We start from the raw sequence: 21,688 nt of genomic DNA on the forward strand, positions 1-21,688 counted from the left end.
CGCCTTTCATTCATCCATTTCTTGTTGATGTCCTGGCAAGCTCTTCCTCCTCCTCTCCTCCCTAAGGTTATGCCAAATTTCTCCTTGAAATTCCGGGACTGTTGTGAGTAGGGTTGCCAGAAAAAATTCAGAACACCCAGTCCAATTTGAACTTAAATTGAATTTAAATGTTAAACAATAATTTTTTTAGCAATTTTCACCGAATTTAAATTGACCAAATTGACTGAATTTAAATCTTTTTTACTAGTAAATACACTAAATTTTAAAATTTTACTGTTTAAAATAATTATAACTAGTATGTTCCAAGCAATATTTGGGACATTCTTACACAAAAATTTATTTCCTGTTTATCTGAGATCCAAATTGTACTGCATGTTCCGTATTTTCACTTGTTCAATCTGGCAACCTTAGGCAACCTTCTGAGATGCCTTGGAAAAGAATACTCAGAAAATTCCTTCTACAGAGAGGCAGCAACATGGAATGGAATTTTCCCTAAAATTAAATGATCATCAGATTTACCAGGGGGTTTCACTTTATTTTTTTTTAATTTTAAGAAAAGATTTTGGAAGATCTTATTTATCCATTTGAGAGAGAGAAAGAGATCGTGACAGAGAGCACAAGCAGGGCGAGAGGGAGAGGTAGGGTCCCCGCTGAGCAGGGAGCCCAACACAGGGCTAGATCCCAGGACCCTAAGACCATGACAGGAGCTGAAGGCAGAGGCCCAACCGACTGAGCTGCCCAGGCAACCCTACTGGGAGGTTTTTAAAGAAGGGACCTAGGCATGACCTCAAACCTAGTGAATTTGAAACCTGGATGGGATACCTAGAGAATTTGTACTTTGTGTGTGTGGTTTTTTAAAATTTATTTATTTTTAAAGATTTTTTTTAAAGTAATTTCTACACCCAAGGCAGGGCTTGAACTCATGACCCTGAGATCAAGCATTGAATGGTCTACCTACTGAGCCAGCCAGGTGCCCGCCCCCCCTCTTTTTAAGAGGCTTTAATTCACTTGAAATTTTCTTGGATAAAACTATGCGGTGGCCACAGGTGGATCCTGGGTCCTCTGCACAGAGACTCCAGTGTGGGTTTTTACAGATGTCGGTGAATTCCTGATAGGGAGACTTGGTGAACATAGTCTCGTTCCAGAGCTCAGGGGTGAGAGAGCAGTACGTCTTGGGAATGGCGTCAGAAGGGGTTTTGGTGAAGTTGCCCAGGGTGGGTGCAGCCCCCCGGCTGAGGGGTAGCCATTGTCAATGTGGGCCATCATCAGTAGCTTCTTGGGCACAGGGGCTGAGACAATGCCAGTGCCCCTGGTGTTGGGGATAAGGAGCACCAGCCAGGAGTCACAGCAGCCAGTCGCCTTGCATGAGACACTGTGGGGCTGGCCTGTCTTGTTCTCCCGGGAGCCTTGCCACACAGGGCTGATGGAAAGCTTGGCCAAGATGATGGTCCCACAGATGGCAGTGGCTACCTCCTCGGAGCACTGAACACCCATGCCGACATAATCTCTGATGGCAACCAACACCTTGAACCTGGTCTGCACGGGTCTGCTTCTGCACAGGAAGAGTCTTTGAGACCTCATCCTTGAGGGATACTCCCAGGAAAGAGTCAGTGATCTCAGATTCCTTGATGGGCAGGGAGAGTGAGATCTCCATCTCTGGGGACCCGATCTTCTTGTCCTTCTTGTCGTTGACCCAGCTTGGAGATGGGGATCCTCTCCTGGTCCTCAGCCTTGCCCCTCCCAGCTCTGGGCCGAGACCCTGCCCTGGATGCTGCTGCCAAAGCTTCTGTGGGAGCCACCAGGGACCCCCACCTCCTGCCAGGGCCCCCCACCAGGGCCCAACCACAGTACCAACGCCATTGGCCATTTGGTGTTTTCTCGGAGGCAAAGCCAGAATCTGTACCTTTTTTTTTTTTTTAAAGTGAGCTCTACGCCCAATGTGGGGCTTGAACTCATGACCCCAAGACCAAGAGTCGCACGCTCTTCCCACTGAGCCAGCCAGGCACCCTGGGCATTTGTACTTCAAACCCAAAAGCTCCCAAGTTAATGCTGTTTGTCTGGCACATTTGAGAACTACTGGTCTAAGGCAGGGCTTCGCGAACTCTCCTGCGTGAATGAAGAGCCCAGGGGTCTGGCCAAACACAGATTCTAAATCAGGAGGTGTGGGGCGAGGTCTGAGCTCTGCATTCCGCACAGGCTCCCGGCTGGTGCTGATGCTGCACGTCGGCAGAGCGAGGCTACTGGGCAGGGGTTCTCAAACCTGAGTGAACATCAGAGCTCTGTGTGGCGCTTGTCACACCAGATTGCTGGGCTCCGCCCAGAGCTGCTGATGTAGTAGGTCCCCAGGTAGGTGCGTCTCCGCTTGCCAGACCAGATTCCTTATGTTTGCTCTCCCTCTGACCGTAGGACTTGATCAATTCAGTCAATTCAGTCAGAGGGAGGACCAAGTCCTCCCTCTGAAGGACTTGATCAATTCAGAGGTCAGCGTTCTGTCCCTGATCAGATTAGATCGGAAAAGCCAGGGGACCCAGAGCCACGTCTTCACAAACTCCTCAGGTGATTCTGATGTGGAACCCGGTGGACAATCACTGACATACTTTGAACCCATCTCCTCATCCCAACACGAACACTGTGACGATTAAGTAAGATAAAGAGATTAGGGGGTCCTGGCTGGTCAGGCGGAGAGGCACGTGACTCTTGATCTCAGGGTTATGAGTTTGAGTCCCTCGTTGGGGTGTGGAGATTACTTAAAAATAAATAAAAATAGGGGCACGTGGGTGGCTCAGTGGGTTAAGCCTCTGCCTTCAGCTCAGGTCATGATCTCAGGGTCCTGGGATCGAGCCCCGCATCGGGCTCTCTGCTCAGCGGGAAGGCTGCTTCCCGCCCCTCTCTCTGTGCCTGCTGCTCTGCCTACTTGTGATCTCTGTCAAATAAATAAATAAAATCTTAAAAAATAAATAAATAAACTTTTTAAAAAAGATGCAAAGGATCGGGCCTGGCACAGGCACTCCAGGAGGGCTGCAATGACTCCTCCCAGTTTTACCACTGGCTGTCTGTGGGTCTGTCCAAGGCCTGCCCTCCCATCCCACCCACCACCACCAAAAACGGCAAACCTCATCTCCTTTGTCATTTTGCTTCTGGATGGTTGCCTCCTCTCACTAGCATCTTTTTTTTTTTTCTTTTTAAATAAGATTTTCTTTTTAAGTCATCTCTACACCCAATGTGGGGTTCGAACTCATGACCCCGAGGTCAAGAGTCACAGGCTCTACCCACTGAGCCAGCCAGGTGCCCCTCACTAGCATTTGAAGACTGTTTCTTACTGTCTCTTCCCAGTGTCTTTTAAAATACTCTGAACACCCCCATCACTCAGTCTTGCTGCCATCTTGTTTCCAAGGGGGAAAGGGCTCATTCTGTCAATCCTTGATCTGGAACTTCACCACGCAGACACCCCAAGATTATCAAGAGTGGAGAGTCAGACCCAAAGACCTTTTCTCAGTGACTGTTCTCCTTCAGTTCTACTGAGCAACCATCTTTAATGCCCATTATCACTGGGTTATAAAGATGAGAAGTCACTATCTTTGACCTCAAGAGGTGGGGTGTAGGGGTAGGCGTGGCTAGTGGCTATTATATAAGTAAGTTCATACTATTGGTGAGATAAGAGCCATGATGTAAAGTGTGAACTATGTGGGTTCTTGACCTCAGCACCCAACCTTAGCACAGGGCCCTGAGCATAAATATTTTTTGAATGAATGAATGAATAGTTGACTGAATGGGGGAACTCCACAGGAAGATGAGGAAAGGCTTTACCCATGCGATGACCCTGTAGCAGAGTCCCAAAGGATGAGTAGAGTTTTCCAAGTGAGGTAGTCTATAGGTAAGTGTTCCAGATGGAATCAAAGGTATGGGAGCAAGAAATAGCACGGCACATTCCAGAAGTGTCGATGATGTAACCGGTGGACATGCAAGGTGTAAAGGGGAATGGGAGGAGGAGGGCTGGGAGGTAGTTAGAAAGGAGGTGGACATGCGAAGAGATGTTGAAAGCCCTCTTGGGCCTCTAAGAAGAGTTAGAAAATGGTCCCTGGGGAATGGGAAGCTGCTCCTGGGTTTCAGTGAAGGAGCTGGGCGATCAAAGTTGCATTTCAGAAAGACAGTCTGGGAGCACCTGGAGCTACTAGGAGGGGATAAAACCACTTGGGAGGAGTGTACGGGGTTGGGGGGAGGGTAGAGGCCTGAGGACAGAATGCATGGCTGAATCAGCCTCGGGAAGAAGGGTCTGTAGTGCAGACTGGCGGGGAGGCCGGAGGAAGCAGGGGTGCCTGCCACTAGTCCCAGGGTACCCAGAAGTCAAGTAGGGGGGCTGGAAACCAACTGCTAGGTGTGGCAGTGAGTGGGGGTCATGGTGACCTGTGCCAGAACCGTGGAGCACTGGGTGGGGAGAAGCAGAACCACAGCCATGGGCACCGCAGAAACCTTCCCTCCTCCCTTGGTATCCGTGGCCATGCACTTGCGCTCACCTGCGTCCATCTCAGTGGAGATGCAAACTTAAAAATATGGAGCCATGGACATCAATTACATTGCAGGCACACTGAATGTAAGTTTTCTTCTTTTAAAAAAAATGTCTTATTTATAGGGCGCCTGGGTGGCTCAGTTGGTTAAGCATCGGCCTTCAGCTCAGGTCATGATCTCGGGGTCCTGGGATTGAGGCCCCCCCCCAAATGGGCTCTCTGCTCAGCGGGGAACCTGCTTCTCCCTCACCCTTTGCCTGCTGCTCTCTCTCTCTGTCCAATAGATGAATAAGATCTTTATTAAAAAAAAAAAACAACTCTTATTTACAAATATGTTCAAAGTTATACCAAGTAGAGAGAATAGTGCAGTGACACCCAGGTAACCACTTCCCACCCTCAACCGTGATCAACTAACTCCTGGTCAATCCGGTTTCATCTCTCCGCTCACACACACATTATTTTGAAGCAAATCCCAAATGTCACATCATTTCACTCATAAACACGTCAATATGTACCTCTGAAAATATAAAGCCTTTTAAACATCATCATGATACAATTAATAAACCTAATATCAACAATACCTTAACGTCATCCGAGATGCAGTGTGTTCAAAGTCTCTGATTGTTTCATTATTTTTATTTTTCCCAGGCTGTCTTAATAAGGATGCTAACAAGGCCCATATGTTGCATTTGATCCATCTGCCGCTTAAATTTCTTTTAAGTGTATAATTTTAGGCACTCCCCTCTGTAGTTTTCTTTACATTTTACTCACTGAAGAGGAAACAGGACAGCTGCTATCTTGACAACTCCCTGGTTCTCAGGGTGTGCCCTCAAATCATATGGCCTTTTTCCCTTTTGCTTTCTTCTGTCTTAGTCAACTTTGTAGTGAAGTGTTACCTGTCCACAAAAAAGTGCATGAACTAGAAGTGTGTGGCTTGGTGACATTTCATAAATGAACACACCTGTGTAACCACCACCCGGATCAGGAAACAGAACGTTATTGGACCCCCTCCTCATGCCTTCTCCTGGTCTCTGCGACCGCACAGAGGTGACCTGACTTACTTACACTGTTGATTCATTTTGCCTCAAAGTAAGTAGCATCATACAACACGGTCTCTGTTGTGAGTGGCTTCTTTTGCCCAACATCATGTCCGTGTTGTTGCTTCTAACAATGGGGTTTTTCATTTTCACTGCTGTATAATATTCCCCTGGATATGAAGATGCCATAATTTGTGTATCCATTCTAGTGTTGATGGACATGAGGGCTATTTATAGCCTAAGCTGTCACAAATGGTGCCACCACGAACACTGACATATGCACGTTTCTTTGGGTACACACTTGGGAATGAACGTTACGTACGTCCATGACGGCTTCGGTTTTTAACTCGGGCCCCGTCGCATACCACCTGCGAGAGCCCATTAGTTCATCTCTCTGGTCTCAGTGTTCTGAGCTATAAAATGGGGGTAATGATGCCAATGCTGTGACGTTAACTGGGAGATTAAATACAAGAAAACACAGAAAGTTTTTAAAACAGTGCTTGGCTCTTAGGAAGGGTTATAGTAAGTGTTAGCTCTCATGATTTCTACCTTTCTGGAGATAACTTCTCAATCTCCCTCATTCCTGCCTGTCATGAGTTCTGTTCTCCCACATGGAAGGTGACCTGGTCTGCTTTTCTCGCTCTCTCTGGCACTTATCTACTCTCGTGACTTCTGCTATCTTGTGTGTGGCCACTGTTGCAAAGCGTTACACAAAACGTGTGACAGCAAAATTCTTTGTCTCCAAAGCTTGACCTTCTGCTTGCTCTCAAGTCCCACCTTCCTGGGCACAATGCACTATTATTTGTCCTTTCCCTCCAATAGATCTGCTACCGGGGTCTCCAGGGCTCTACCTCAGACCAGGCCAGCCTCTTCCATACTAGAATCACCTTGGCGTTCTCTTTGACCCTTCCCACCCCCACCCAGGCACCCCAGATTTAATCTGCGGGGAGCTTCTGATGAGTCTGGCTGTACCCCCAGCACTCTTATCCTTTGTACTCCCTCCGTCACGTTCAGACCTCTGTCACTTTACACCTGAGCCAGTGCAGCAGCCCCCACCTCTTCCACCTGGTGCCAGTCTCCCCTCCTTCCACATTCCCCTGCACCCTGCCTCCAGCCTGACTGAGGTACCGCCTCATGATAAATAAGCAAAACAGAACGCCTGACTTCTGGAATGGTGACGTGAGTTGCTCCGTGAACCCTCTCCATGGGGAAACAATGGTAACAGGGGAAAAAAAAATTTTTTAAGATTTTATTTATTTATTTAACAGAGAGAGATCACAAATAGGCAGAGAGGCAGGTGGGGGTGGGAACAGGCTCGCCGCTGAACAGAGAGCCCGATGAGGCTCGATCCCAGGAGCCTGAGATCATGACCGGAGCCGAAGGCAGAGGCTTTAACCCACTGGGCCACTCAGGCACCCTGTAACTGGGGAAAATTTAAGAAAACAAAATAAAACCATAACAATTCACAGTCTCTGAAAACTGTTTAAAGAGCACACAGCAAATTAAGAACTTTTAGTCAGGAAAATTCACTAAATCTTGGTGAGAACAGTGTGAGTGACATTTGAGCCTCAAACCTCTCTCCTTCCCTCTCTCCTGCCCAGTCCCAGCTCTGCCTGATGGGAGCTCCACTCTGGGCAGGTGAAGCCAAGAACACAGGGCTCCCTCCTCCCTCAGAGGGACAGGCTGCCAGCATTTCTCAGAGCTCTATTCCAAGCAAGATTGGCTAAGAGGACCGGTGCTCATTGCCTCTACCTAGCTCCCACTCCTAGGGCATAAGCTCTATCTTGGGCAGCACAGGCTAAAAATACTGGGGCCTCCATCCCCTTTGCCCCAGCTGGCTCACAGGATAGAGATTCTAGTGGGGAGGGGAGGCAAGGAGACAAGAGTAGAGTCTACTACCCTCGTCCAGCAATCTGTTCATAAAGCAAAGTTGTCACTCTGAGAGAAGAAGGCCATTGTCCCTGCCCACGCTCCCCATGTTCTGGAGCAGTGGTTTTGCCTAGAAGGAGAAACAGGCCATAGGAACAGAGAGCTCCAAAGTTCTCCCCAAGGAAACTGACTTTATTTGGAATACAGTGTAGGGAACTTCAAGCGTAGGGTACTTTCAAAAAACAATGGAAATGTTGTTGGTAAGGAGCCAAGAAGAGTCTGGGAGCTCTACTTGGGCAAGCAGTTCAACTGTCGACTAGCTAGATGTACACAGAAAGAACCAGGAAAAGAGACAGCTGTGGAGAACCCTCTTGATTGGAATAAGCCTCGAAGACTACCCCTGGAAAGGGGCCCAGATTTAGTTGGACAAAACTGTAGAGCGGTTTATGCCCCAGGACAATGTTAAACCCAGTAGAGTGACCAGCCAGCCGTTGGTGGAGGCTGACAGTCGGATACCACAAGAGGCAGAAGGCTGAACACAGAAATCCGGTAAAGAGACAAAGTTTTGTTGGGATTTTTTTTTTTTTTAGATTTTATTTACTTATTTATTTGAGAGAGAGAGGACAAGCAGGGGGAAAGGGGGGCGGAAACAGAGGGAGAAGCAGGCTCCCCACTGAGCTGGGAACCTGACACGAGGCCCTGAATCCCAGGACCCTGAAATCATGAACTGAGCCAAAGTCGGACACTAAAGCAACTAAGCCATCCAGGTGCCCCAATAGACAAAGTCTTGTTAAGACCACTGTCACCCCAGAGAGACTGACCATATCCAGGGGGCACATATCCAAGGCTGTACGCCCTGAAGAGTGATGTCAGAATGTGCACTATGAGGGAGTTGATTTCACTAGAATAGTCCAGCCAAGTCAGTGAACAAGTAAACAAGCAAACAATGAGAAGCCCCAGAGTGGGGAGGAGTCTATATCCAAAGTTACCTAAAATATCCAGTTTTCAAAGAAAACTGTGATACATGTGAAGACACGGGAATGTATGACCTATATACAAGAAAAAAATCAGGTATCAGAAACTGCCTTCAAGAGGGTTCAGATGTCAGACATAGCAGACAAAGACTTCAAAGCAATTGTCATAAATATGGTCAAAGAAAGAGGAAACCATGTTTAAAGAAGTAAAGGATGGTCTGATGACAGTGTCTGATTAAGGAGAGAATCTCATTGGGGAGGGTGTGTGCTATGGTGAGTGCTGTGAATTGTGTAAGACTGATGAATCACAGACGTGTACTCCGAAGCAAATAATGCATTATATGTTTAAAAAAATGTGGGGGCACCTGGGTGGCTCAGTGGACTAAAGCCTCTGCCTTTGGCTCAGGTCAAGATCTCGGGGTCCTGGGATCGAGCCCCGTGCCGGGCTCTGTGCTCAGCGGGGATCCTGCTTCCCCCTCTCTCTCTGCCTGCCTCTCTGCCTATTTATGATCTCTGTCTGTCAAATAAATAAATAATATTTTTTTTAAAAAAAGGGAGAATCTCAGTAAAGCGAAATTATAAAAGAACCAATGGAAATTCTGGAGTCAGAAAGTTCAAGAACTGAAATGAAAAATTCATTAGAGGAGCCAGAAGAGGCAACACAACCTCAAAAAAGGAGAACAAAGTTGGAGGACTCCCAATTACCAATTTTTTAAAAAACTTACCGTAAAGACTACAGTAATCATGACAGTGTAACGTGAGACATATAGATCAGAGAACTAGATCTAAGAGCCCAGAAGGAAACCTGTACATCTCTGGCCAACTGATTTTTGACAAGTGTGACATTCAATGGGAAAAAAAAATTATTTTTCAGTAAGTGGTGCGGGGCAACTGGACATCACATGCACAAGAATGAATCTGGGCATCTTGCTTACAGGATACAAAAATTAACTCAAAATAGGCATAGACCTAAATGTAAGAGCTAACACTAGAAAACTCTTAGAAGAAAATACAGGAGTAAATCCCCATGGATCTTGGATTAGGAAAAGCTTTCTTCAATTTGATAACAGAAGCACAAACAAATAGGTGAGCTGGACTTCGTCAAAATGAAAAACTTCTGTGTTTCCAAGGATACCATTAATATGAAAAGACACTTCACAGAATGGGAGCAAGTATCTGATCATATATCTGATAAAGGATTTGTATCTATAATATATAAAGAACACTTACAACTCAATTAAAAAGAAAGGAATAAGATATGAATACGTGCTACAATGTGAATGAATCTTGAAAACATTTTAAGGGAAAGAAGCCAGTCATAAAAGACCACATCGTGTATGAGGCCATCTACATGACACATCCAGAATAGGCCAGCCTATCAAGACAGAAAGTAGATAGTGGATTGTCTAGACCTGGTGGAGGTTGCTTTTGGGGGAAATGGGGAGTGATTTCTAGTGGACAAGGGGATTTCTTTTGGGGGGATAAAAATGTTTTAAAATTGATTGTGGTATAGTTGCACACTCTAAATATATGAAAAACCATTGAATTGCACACATCAAATAGGAAAATTGTATTACATGTGAATTATATCCCAGTAAATCTGTTAAAAAATAATGACAATATCAATAGTTATCACTCATAGAGCACAAACAATATACCATGTAATGTAATTAAGCATTTCACACACATTATGTCATTTTCCAACATTATGAGATGGGCATTATTTTCTTTACACTATAAAGGAAGAAATTGAGACTCATAAAGTCTCAGTTCACTTCCCCTGAGAGAACACAGCCAATGAATGCCTCAGGCTGGACTGAAATTCAGATCTTTCTGCTTCTAAAGCACATGTCCTTCAGTTGCTTCTTTTTTTAAGGTTTTATTTATTTATTTGAGAGAGAGAGGGAATGAGGGAGACAGAGCATGAGAGGAGAGAGGTCAGCGGGAGAAGCAGACTCCCTGCTGAGCAGGGAGCCTGATGTGGGACTCGATCCCGGGACTCCAGGATCATGAACTGAGCCAAAGGCAGTTGCTTAACCAACTGAGCCACCCAGGCACTCCCCTTCAATTGCTTTTTATGGTTAGGAAGAAGATGAATCTAACTCCCTTCCATTTCATTCAACAAATGTTACTGACCATCTACTATGAGCTGGGACTCATGTTTTTGAAAGCAGGTTGAGATGTATCACAGGTGATCCCAAGAAAAAGCTTAACGTTTCTTACTGCGGTGGAATGTACCTTATATAAAGTTTACCCTCTTACCCACTTTTAAATGTACAACCAGTGATATTAAGCACATTCATGTTGCTGTACAAGCATCACCACCCTCCAATGCCAGAACTTCATCCTGCAACAGAAGCTCTGTGCCCTTTAAATAACAACCCATTACTCCCTGTCCCCATCCCTGGTAGCCACTATTCTATTTTCTGTCCCCATGAATGTGACTTTCCTGTAAGTGGAATCATGCAACATTTGTCCTTCTGTAACTGGCTTATTTCACTTAGCATAATGTCTTCAAGGTTCACTCCTGGTGGAGCATGGGTCAGAATTTTCTTCCTTTTTATGGCTGGACAATTCCCCATTGTGTGCCTGTGCTACGCTTGGTTTATCCATTCATCCATCAATGGACAGTTCGGTTGCTTCCTCCTTTTGGCTATTGTGGATAATGCTGCCATGAGTGTGGGTATCCAAATATCTGTTTGAATCAAGTAGCACGGGGAAGAACATTCTTAAAATTTAATAGTTGTGAAATTATTTTCATGTAAAGTAGAATAAAATCTAGCCAGCACATCAAGCCCATGATATCACAGACATTATTGGTTAGGTGTGCAGGGTTTCTCAAGCTCAGCATGACTGACATTTGGGGCCATAAAATTTTTTGTTGTGGGGCTATCCTGTTCAGCAACACCCTTGGCCTCTAACCTACTAAATGTTATGTCACTATCTTCAGTTGTGACAACCAAAAAGCACCTCCAGATATTGCCAATGTCCTGGGGTTGTGGATGAACTTGCCCCCCAGTTGAGAACCACTGATTTAGTATGAGGCACAAGAAGGCATTTAAAAAGTGGGCAAGGGACACTTGGTGGCTCAGTTGTTAAGCATCTGCCTTTGGCTCAGGTCATGATCTCAGGGTCCTGAGATTGAGTCCTGCATGGGGCTCCTTTCTCGGCAGGGAGCCTGCTTCTCCCTCTCCCTCTGCCTGCCACTCTTCCTGCTTATGCTCTCTCTCTCTGTCTGTCAAATAAATAAATAAAGTCTTCAAAAAATAAATAAAAAGTGGGTGAGTTTAATGAAACTGCTAATAATAACCAGGTAATAAAGAGAGAGGTTCAAAATTAGGAAGAATACATAGAGATACCTGCAGCAGGCCATACACTGTGCCAGGATGTCCAACTACTCAGGCAGCTGAGATGAAGCCATGAACTCACTCAGATGAAGGCATTGACTGCCATCCACCACCAGCCCTATTCACCTTTTCATCTTCTCTCTTGCTGATCCCCCACTTGGACTCTGCTCCAAACAAAATGTCTTGTATTTTTCCACTTAGAGGCTTCTGTTCCTGTTGTCCTCACCTCTCCCCACCCCAACTTCAAGGCCCGGTTCAAATCTCCAAGAATCTGAATCAGGAGAAATTGTTCCCTCCTCTGCTTAATGGTTCACAGTGTTGATTAGGCTCTGTTGCTTACTGCTTAGTCTTTTTGGTATCTCTTCACTACGTATTTGTCCTATATTGAGATGGGACTTTGGTTTATTGTTCTATCTCATTAGTACTGTGGGTCCTGTGCAGTAAAAATATTTGCTCTCTTGTTAATTCTGGGTACGGAGAAACAAAATAGGGATCTCTGGTAGGATGTAAACAGCTTTAAAATAGCTCAATAACATGAATGAGGCAGGAAAGGGTGTGCGATAGGCTTATTTAATGCACAAGTTTTATTGACTCCTTTTGAGTTGATAGCATGAGGAACTCAATTTTTATGACTGTAATTAAGGATGACGTCAACAAGAGGAATGCATGGTGATTAAGAAGTCATCTTGAACCAAACACCTATCTGATACCCTGTATCTGATTATAAGGCTGGAACAGCTTTTCACCTGTGTGTGTGTGAGTGCATTTTATGAGCATTTTCAGTGCTGGGCCCTGTGTATGTAAGTACTGCCATATCATTTATCATCTAAACTGAGAACAGTTGACATGAAAGGGAGGCACTATTAAAAATTTTCCAGGGCAGTTGGCATACACCAAGACTCTCCCCGGCGAAAAACAACCCTATGCTTTTTTTTTTTTTTTTTTTTTACAGAGAGCTTCCCGTGTAGGTGTAAGGAAGCAGCCTAAAACATAAACTAGCTATTCATCGCTGTTTTAAACAGCCGGTGGGAAGCTTTTTCCAATAACAAACCAAGCCAAACCCTGGAATTTCATCATAGTTTGCCCTCACGCAACTATTGCATACAGGGACTTGGAACTTCTAAACAAATTTCATCTCCATTATCAATGAGAAGCTAGCCAGGAAGTCTGGCCATGGACAACTCTGACCTCCCTTCCTAGACTTTACACAGGCAGCACTGGGTGGAAAAAGAAAGTAACAATCTTTGACTCCTGGTGCTCTCAGACCCTCTGAGAAATTTCATGAGTTTCCAGGCTGTGGTTTTTAGCACTGTTCTGTCAGCCACATCCTCCCCCACTTTCCTCTCACTGATTATAGTGATGAGGTCTAGTCTCAGAAACCTTAACTTGGTCCTGGGAACCCTCTTTTGGCAAGGATATTCTAAAGGAAAAGTTTCACCCGCTGGTAGATATTGCTAGTAAAAAATAAACCTGCCAGTCAGACACCAGTGGCTCAGTCGGTAGAGTGTCTGACTCTTGGTTTTGGCTCAGGTCATGATCTCGGGGTCGTGGGATGGAGCCCCTCCTCTGCTCCACGCTCAGTGGGGAGTCTGCTTGAGAGTCTCTCTCTCCCTCTCCCCACACTGGCACATGCATGTTCACACGCACTCTTTCTCAAATAAATAAATAACATTTTAAAAAATAATAATAATCCTGGGCACCTGGGTGGTTCAGTTGGTTGGGCTTCTGACTCTTGATTTCCATTCAGGTCATGATCTCACGGTTGTGAGATGAAGCCCCACTTCGGGCTCTGTGCTCACCTCGGAGTCTGCTTGGGATTCTCTTGTTTTCCTTCTGTCCTTCCAACTCATGGGCTCTCTCTCTCTGTAAAATAAATAAAATCTTAAAAAAAAAAAATCCTGCCTGTGTTGGGGGGATGGATAAACGGGAACTTTCTATACTTTCTACCCATTTTGCTGTGTGAATCTAAAACTATTTATCTATTTTCTTTAAGCTACTTAAATAATCTCTACACCCAATGTAGGGCTTGACTCATGACCCCGAGATCGAGTTGCATGCTTTTCCAACTGAGCCAGCCAGGCGCCTTGAATCTAAAACTATTTTAAAAAATAAAGTGTAGGAGCGCCTGGGTGGCTCAGTTGTTAAATGTCTGCCTTTGGCTCAGGACATGATCTCAGGGTCCTGGGATCGAGCCCTGCATTGGGCTCCCTGCTTGGCAGGAGGCCTGCTTCTCCCTCTCCCACTCCCCTGCTTGTGTTCCCTCTCTCGCTGTCTCTGTCAAATAAATAAATAAAATCTTGAAAGAAAGAAAGAAAGGGAGGAGGAAGAAAGAGTATATGAAAACAAACCCTGAATTCTGTGATTCCCCACTTCTGAGTGATCCCCATTTCTGAGGGACTTTAAAATGATCACCTTAGAGAAACGTTCTTAAGTGGGCTCATTCTGTGCATCTTTTTTTTTTTTAAGGGGGAGGGGCACATAGGGAGAACCGGAAAGACAATTTTAAGCAGGCTCCATGCCCAGCACAGAGCCAGACCTCATGACCCTGAGATCATGACCTGAGCTGAAATCAGGAATCTGAAGCTTAACTGATTGAGCCTCCCAGGCGACTCTGCTGTGCACTTTTTTGAGCCTTTGTGATGCAATTGTGTTTTAGAATTCCTTTTTGGAACTCTTGGCTGAAGCTGTGCCCCTGACAGGGGAAAAAAAAATTCATCCGGTAGAGCACTCTACTCTTAACAGCTGCTTTCTGTGGCTCTGAATCAAGCCGGAGAAATCTTCCTAAATCTCAGGAACCACTTCAGCGCCTTGAAGGACCGTAGGAGACGTCTCTGTCTCCTTTAGCAAACACCAGCAGGAGCAGACCTGTGTTGGGCCAGTTTCCCCAGCACATGTGCAGACATGGTATGACCACCAAGCAGTAAGTACTATTTAAAGACAGGAGAACTGGGAAAATGGAGCAGAAACAAATGTGCCTTCATGCGCATGTGCGTGTGCCTGCACACGCGTGCATACACACACAACTGGCCACAGATCTAAAGTTCTTTTCTGGTAGCCCAAGCTGTATTAATGCAAGAGTCAGAACCCTGGGGGGTCCTACTGAGGTGCGACTTTTTTTTTTTCTCTTCTTCTTTTTTTTTTTTTTTTTTGGTAAGGTGGCAACTGACTGAAAAATACAGCATTGGTGAAGGATTCTTTCTTCTCCTTCTCCCTGGAACACCTTGGGTGTGGGTTCTCTCAAAGGCAGACCCAAAGGGTCTGGGGCTAAATTCTGGCCAAAGAGGCTGTTTCTGTTCACACTCTAGGACTCCCACACCTTCAGAAGGGGGATGGGCTTCAGGAGTCCCTGAAAGATTTTATGCGGTGGTTTCTGGCTCAGTGCTGATCAGCCTTCAAAGGATTACTTGGGCACCCTCCGTGAAACTTGAGCCATTGGACACTTGGAAGGCTAAACAGGAGGAGGAAAGTTCCATTTTTCCCTGTCATAATCCTGAAATGGGCTGGAAAAAAATTTAACATTGCTGCAAATACCACTTCCCTTCTCTCGCTAAATGCTGCTCCCGTCTCATCTCCTGCTCTCTATCCCCCAGCCCTCCGGTGCGGTGATAGGGTGGCCCTGTCCACCTTTAAAGCGGGTTACATTTCAAGTCAGTCAACTGTTCTATTCTTGACAAAGCACGTGCCAAAAGCAGTGTCAGGCTCATAGAATTTTAGAACTGGGCCGAGTTCCATGGACCCATGGAGGTGAGTGGGTGGGAACCAGTCTTGATTAAACGCCTGCTGAGTGCCAGGCACTGGTAGTGATTATCAGGTTTATTTAATCTCCTTGTCAACTACTATTGTTACTCCCGGTAGCCAAAGAAATCAGGGTGCATGCGGAAAGGTTAAGTGACTTCCTCGAGACCATGCAACCAGCAGGAGTCAACAGCAGGTCTGACTCTAAAGGCTGCCTCCCACTGCGTTAGGGTCATTTTGAGGGCTGGAAGGGCGGTGGGACAGCGACAGGTCCACACTGCGCCGGCATGTCCCCATCACCCTAACCCAGCTGGAAGGAGCCAGAGGCTCCTGTCTCCACATCCCTTCCTCTCCATGCGGCTCGGTGACTCACGAGCCTCCCTCCTCTGTCTCGGTCACGACCGGTGTTGTGCGCTCTATCCTGGGCTACAGGTGAGTTAGTGTGTCGGCCTGGACCCGGCGGACTCCACAGCTGAACTACCTAGTCGGGCTCCCCCTCTCTCAATTTCACAAGACACGTGACCTTACCCAGCCCCCAAACCAAGCTCGCAGTCACAATTGCCTCCCTCTCCGCACCCCGCCCGGATCCACATCAAACACGACCCATCCTTTAGTCCTCCTCACTTTTCCCCGCCCCCTCCGGGCCAGCCTTATCCAATAGCGATTCAGCCCACGGGCTAAAGACGTCAAAGGTAACCAACTGTGGAGGAGTTCTTCCCCGAGGGTTCCGCCTCCATTCTGAGGAGCAGCTCCACTGACCAATGGGCTGCCCGCTGGATGCAATGAACTCGCGGGGCTGGCAGAGCAGCGGCTGGGCCGTCCAATGAGAGGGCGGGTTCCGTGTCGGGGGCGTGGCAGAAGCCGTCGTCAGGGGCGTGGCGGCAGTTGCTTGGGCGGGGCCGGTAGCGGCGGGAGCTGCACTGGCCAGGGGTTCCGGCTGCATTTCCATGAGCGCCGCCGGCAGCCGCGGAGCTGCAGGAACCGGGCTGGGCGCAAGCTGGCCCGCGGTCAACCACGCGCAGGTAAAGCCACGGTCGAGCGAACTCCGCTAAGCCGGGATCGCGGCCGGTATCCGTCGCGCCAAACCCCTGAGCCCCGAGGTCCCCGTCGTGGCTCGGCCCATCGCGCCGCTGCCTGCGCCTCTGATTCTCCGGGGCCTGTCACCTGGCGCCGCAGGGGTCCCGAGGGTCGGCTCGCCCAGTGGCTGGGAGGGAGGCAGCCCGGACCGCAGCGGGTGGGATACGCCTTTCTGAAAGCCCTTTGTCCCCTCCTACCGCGGCTTCCGAGGATGGGGACTTCCCTGACTGCGGCCTCCCTGCCGGCCATCCCTCCATCGGTGCTCACTCTTGGGACTTCTGGGGTCTGTGGAGGAGATCTGCCGACCCAGGCCTGGTGATGGAGGTCTGGGATCCGCAGCTGGAAGGAGAGGGCCCAGGGGCCTGATTACAGCTCCGGGCATCCCGGGGGCCTCTGCGTTTCAGGGTTCCAGGGGCGCACCAAGGACCGATGGTTTCAAGTTGTAAGGAGGCAGCTTTCGACCCAGTCCGAGGCGCACTTACTGAGCTTGGCCCCGCGCCAAGCACTGTTCTAGGCGCTTCGTGGGCTTTACCCACAGAGAGCCGTCCAGCAGTGCAAGCGGCTGCCTGTCCGGGGAGGCAGCCGGTGCCTCCACCTTGGAAGCGTCCAGGCAGAGGCCAGATGACAGCCACCTGTCAGGGATGCTTCCAAAAGACTCTCAAAGGAGGGCTCCATGACCCACCTGTAAGGCCCTTCTCCATTCGCAGATGCACTCTGGGTGACCTTTAATGCCTAGCTTGAGAGGGCTTTTTCTGGGGGTCTGTTAGTTGGGAACTAGGTGCTGAATTCATCCAAATGCATTTTGTGGCCTTAACTCTGAAGAGTGGGTGTCAGCAAAGAGAATGGAGTATACCAAGAAGATAAGGTTTATTTAGCCATCATGAAACTCCGTAATTAGAACTACCTTGGATTGCATCAATATCCCCCAATCTTAATCTCCCCCAATTCCTCTCTTTTGGTTGTCTCCCGCCTCCACCCCCCACCACCCCCCACCCCCACCCCTCCCCCGCCGCCCCTTCAGTGGGTCAGTTTCACCTGCATTCCAGTAACCAGATCCAAGGGCAGGTTCCAAGAACAGGCTCAAGAGAGGGGCCTGGGAGACCATAGGTTTGGCACAGTTCATGTTGTCTGCTCCCGGAGCTTTTCCAGGGCCATTTCGCTACAACCGCATTAAGTCGAGTCCAAAGAAGAAACCATACAGTACCCCTTTCATTACTCCCTGGCATTTGCCTGAATGGAGAGGACACAGTAATCTTCTGAAGGTCAGGAGGCAAAGAAAGAGTGTAAACATAAGACCAGGTCATAGACTGTGGATGGTCAGCATGGACTTGGGATGTTTTAGAGCTCATGATCCCTTAGTTAAGAGCTTACCTAATCTGTCTTTTCAAGGCACAGGTGAGGAAACTAAGGCCCGCAGGCGTCCCAGGGCTGACTGGTCATCGCAGAGCCATGACTAAGGGATGATCAGTTGACCCTGGATTTAGCCAGGGCATGACTTGTATTTTACTTGCTCTCTTGGTAGTTAGATTCTAGGGGAGTCCAGAGAGTTTAGGAGCACAGATTTTGGGGTGAGTGCCCAGAACAGAATCCTAGCCTTACTTCTTATAAGCTGTAACCTTGGGCAAGTTAGTTAACCTCTCCATTGCCTCTGTTTCCTCGCCTATCAAACAGGAATGATGATGGTACTGAGATTGGAAGGTTGTTTTGAGGATTGCATGAGTTACTGGATCTTAAGCATTTAGAACAGTGCCCTGTACATAGTAACCACTATCGATTTGCCAAATACGATGTTCTGTTGCCTTTTTATGCCCCCCCCATATCTACCACGCAGTATTTTCTATCAGGAACTAATTTTTTTTCCTGTCTCCTGCCCCCACTTCATTAAACATATTCCAGATCTCAGTGTCGCATAAACGTCTGTGGGGTTTTCTAAGTCACACTGCACTTTAAAAAAAGGTTTCTTTTATTGAATCATGACATCCCTTCTCTCTGTTGTCCTCTCCTTGTAATCACGCTGCTTTGAGATGACAAATCTCTTTTATTCTCTTTAAAAAGAGGGAAAGAAATCCTTCAAAGTGATAAAGTCCGTGATAATACCAGTCTTCCCAGCATTCTTCCAAATTCTCAGTTCCCTCTGTTTGGCTCTCTTGTCCATTTGTCCGTGTGATGCAGCTTGATTATAAATGGATGAACATTTTTAGATTAAGATTTCATGAGCCACTGTATTAAGTGCTTTTCGGAAGTTCAAGGATCGTGTGTCAAATGCATTTAAGCAAGTTACTTAGTCATTCTAGCAGGGGGAGCGCCGGTAGCGCGGTGTTCCTGGCAGGAGCACAAGTGTGTGACTGATTTCTGCTGGTAATGTAGCTTCTTCACCGGTTTTCCTCTTCTCTTCTTGAGCTTGAAATGAACGAGATGGCAAGTATAATGGAACAGCTTTTTCTTTCTCTGTAGTTGGAAAAGTTCCCTTTCTCTTCTGTCTTCCTTTCAGCTTCGTTTCCTTTATTGTCTTCACAGTTTGGATAAACACCTTCTCTCTGTTTGCCAGCCAGTTCCCTTTTAATTGGAAGATACCCATCACCTGTATTTGCCGGCAGGCATTCGGTCACCTTTGGTTTTTCCTTCTCGGTTTTTATGAGTTTTCTAGGATGAACCAAAGATTGTCAGAGTCATGGATTGGCACCTTCTTAAGAATTGATTCTGAGTTTTGGGGTTTTGTTTCCCGGCATTCTATAGAGCTCAGCCATCTTAGTATAATTGTTTTAGGTTCTTTGTGTGTTAATATGGGCCCCTTTCTCTCCACTGCACTTTCTTTTCCATAACATCTTAGGGAAAGGCTTCTCGTTTGCCATTATTCCTTTATTCTTCCATGTAAATCTTTCTCCTGGTCATCTGCAGCAAAGCCCGCAAAGAGTCTAGTGGTTCCCCTGTGCCCAGAACACAAGACAATTTCTTTGGTCCTACGGAAGACAGAGGTGGAGTCTGCTTTTTCTTTTTTTTCTTTTTTCTTTTTTTTTCCTTAAATCCTGGTTCCTTGAGAAACCCTAGCCGGAAGACTTCCAAAGTAATAGAATTTCACGTGGCAGAATTTCGGCTGGATCTCCTGCTAACAGTATCCTGGTGTTTATTGCAATGTGGGTTTTGGGTACTCCTTGACCAATTTGAGCATGTGGCTGACTCGACCATGAGGTGTGGAAGCCTTCCTGCTCCCTTTTGGACTAAACTGTCCCCAGGAACAGAGCCCTAGGGGCTCGGTCTGCCTCTGGATGTGGTCTGGCTTGAGAATTTTGTATAGCAGCTTTCTACGTTCCAACCTCGTTGGCCATGCATGGACACTTTTAATCCCTGTGCTACTGTTTTTGTGTTGACACTGTGTGCATGCTGACATCCTCTCCCCACAGGATCGTTTTTCTTTTTCTTTTTTTATTTTATTTTATTTTAAAGATTTTATTTATTTATTTGACAGAGATCACAATAAGCAGAGAGGCAGGCAGAGACAGAGAGGGGGAAGCAGGCTCCCCGCTGAGCAGAGAGCCCAATGCGGGGCTCGATCCCAGAACCCTGGGATCTTGACCAGAGCCAAAGGCAGAGACCTCAACCCACCGAGCCACCCAGGCGCCCCAGGATCATTTTTCATATCTGCATATTTATTTTTGTTGTCTTGGTTCCAGGGCATCATGTTTTTTGGATTAAACGTTTTCATTTTATAAAATGGCTGGTGTGGCCCGATGGTCAGACCTGTTTGTTATCGGTGAAGCTTGGGCACTAGACCCCACTGCAAGGCCCCCTTGCCCAATCTTGTGTGATTATGAAGTAGCAAACAGGTAAGGAGCTTACTAGAGAACTGGAACATTGATACCCTTGGATTTGCCGTGTTTCTTATTTTTCTTTTGTTGCTTTTAAGCAGAGGTTCATTAAGTTCAACAAACGGAGCATCTGGTGTGTGCCCAGAAACCAGCTGTGTGTTCTGTTTCTGCATAAGGACTGTTTTGTTTTTCCTTTACATTGAACACATTTTTTAATGTTTTTCATTGGAATTTTAAAAAATGAGTAATGCACTTATACAATGAGCGAAAATAGTCAAAAGGCACCAAAGGCGAGCCAGTAAACACATCTCCGTCCAGCCCTGACTCCTGCTGCCGACTTCTGTTCCTTAAGAGGCAACCAGGGATACTGATTTCTTCATCCTCCAGGGGTGTTCCACGCGTCCATTAGCAAGTTCATCACCATTATCCCCTTCGTGGTAGCATACTATACATGCTATTTGGAAGCTTGCTTTCTCTTTTCACTTAGTATTTCTTGGCAGTATGGAAAGAGAGCTCTCCGTTGTCATTTTTTATGAAGGTGGACTATTTTAGATATCTCCTTTCCGTTTCTAAGGATGCTAAGAGCCCGTCTTAACTCAAGCAGTGTGGAGATCCTAAAGCATCTTGTGGATATTTAGGGGCAAACTAGGTTTCTTCTCTACATCCCGTCGCTCTAAGCCTAAGAGGAGGCCAGGTGAGGTGGAGTGCTTCCCTTAAAGGTCATCCTGGGGAGGGAGAGTGGAAGCATTGGAGAGTGAGGAGCAGTGGGCCTTGGGCCCTGCCCCTTGCCCTCTGCTCAGAATGTGCTGGAATTTCCAGGAAAGCCTGCTGTGTTTTCTCTGGTCTCCGGAGAAGGCTCCTGGCCTTTCTGATACACATTTCAGCACCTCTGTCACATCCAGCCCTGGCTCCTCACCGCGACGCTGGCTCCGTTGTTCCTGGTCCTAGAGCATCAGGAAGCAAGCCTGCCCCTCACCGCTGGCCTGGCCTTCCCATTGGGGTAGCTTTGTTCAGTGCCCAACCTTTTTCTCTAGGAAAAACGAGCTCTCCCACCTGTGCCTTGGGGGAGCATCCTTCCTAAACCAACATTTGGGAATATCATTTTGGTTGTTCATAGGAATGTTTCCCAGATTCTCTCAACCACTTTACCATTTCCAAGGTCTGAACCTGATAGGGCCTGGCCAAGCTTTCTCCAATGGGTGACTTGAAGAAGAGAGTTCCGGGTTCTTCATATGTGAATTTTCTATGGCTGCACTTGTGTGTTCCATAACTGCACGGAATTAAGCATGGTCTTGTGGTCTTCTGTGGCTCCCAGATCTTGCCTGTTGTTCTGTTTCC

At 47.0% G+C, this 21,688-nt stretch overlaps 1 protein-coding gene and 1 pseudogene across 2 annotated transcripts in view; one reads left to right on the plus strand and one right to left on the minus strand.

Moving 5' to 3' along the window:
• Nucleotides 1-1,029: 1,029 nt before the first annotated feature.
• On the minus strand, nt 1,030-16,590 carry LOC111152553 (annotated as a pseudogene).
• Nucleotides 16,375-21,688, plus strand: part of LOC111152655 (abhydrolase domain containing 2) — a 94,438-nt gene continuing 89,124 nt past the window's right edge. The window contains exon 1 of one of the 2 annotated variants that reach the window (XM_022511199.1): nt 16,375-16,489. The gene's annotated coding sequence lies outside the window, so the exon portion shown is untranslated. The remainder of the gene's footprint in view (nt 16,490-21,688) is intronic. The other variant, XM_022511201.1, reaches the window with a different exon arrangement.

Source organism: Enhydra lutris, unplaced genomic scaffold (genome assembly GCF_002288905.1).
Source record: "Enhydra lutris kenyoni isolate GAN:26980312 unplaced genomic scaffold, ASM228890v2 scaffoldscaffold29, whole genome shotgun sequence".
NCBI classification, from domain to species: Eukaryota; Metazoa; Chordata; class Mammalia; order Carnivora; family Mustelidae; genus Enhydra; species Enhydra lutris.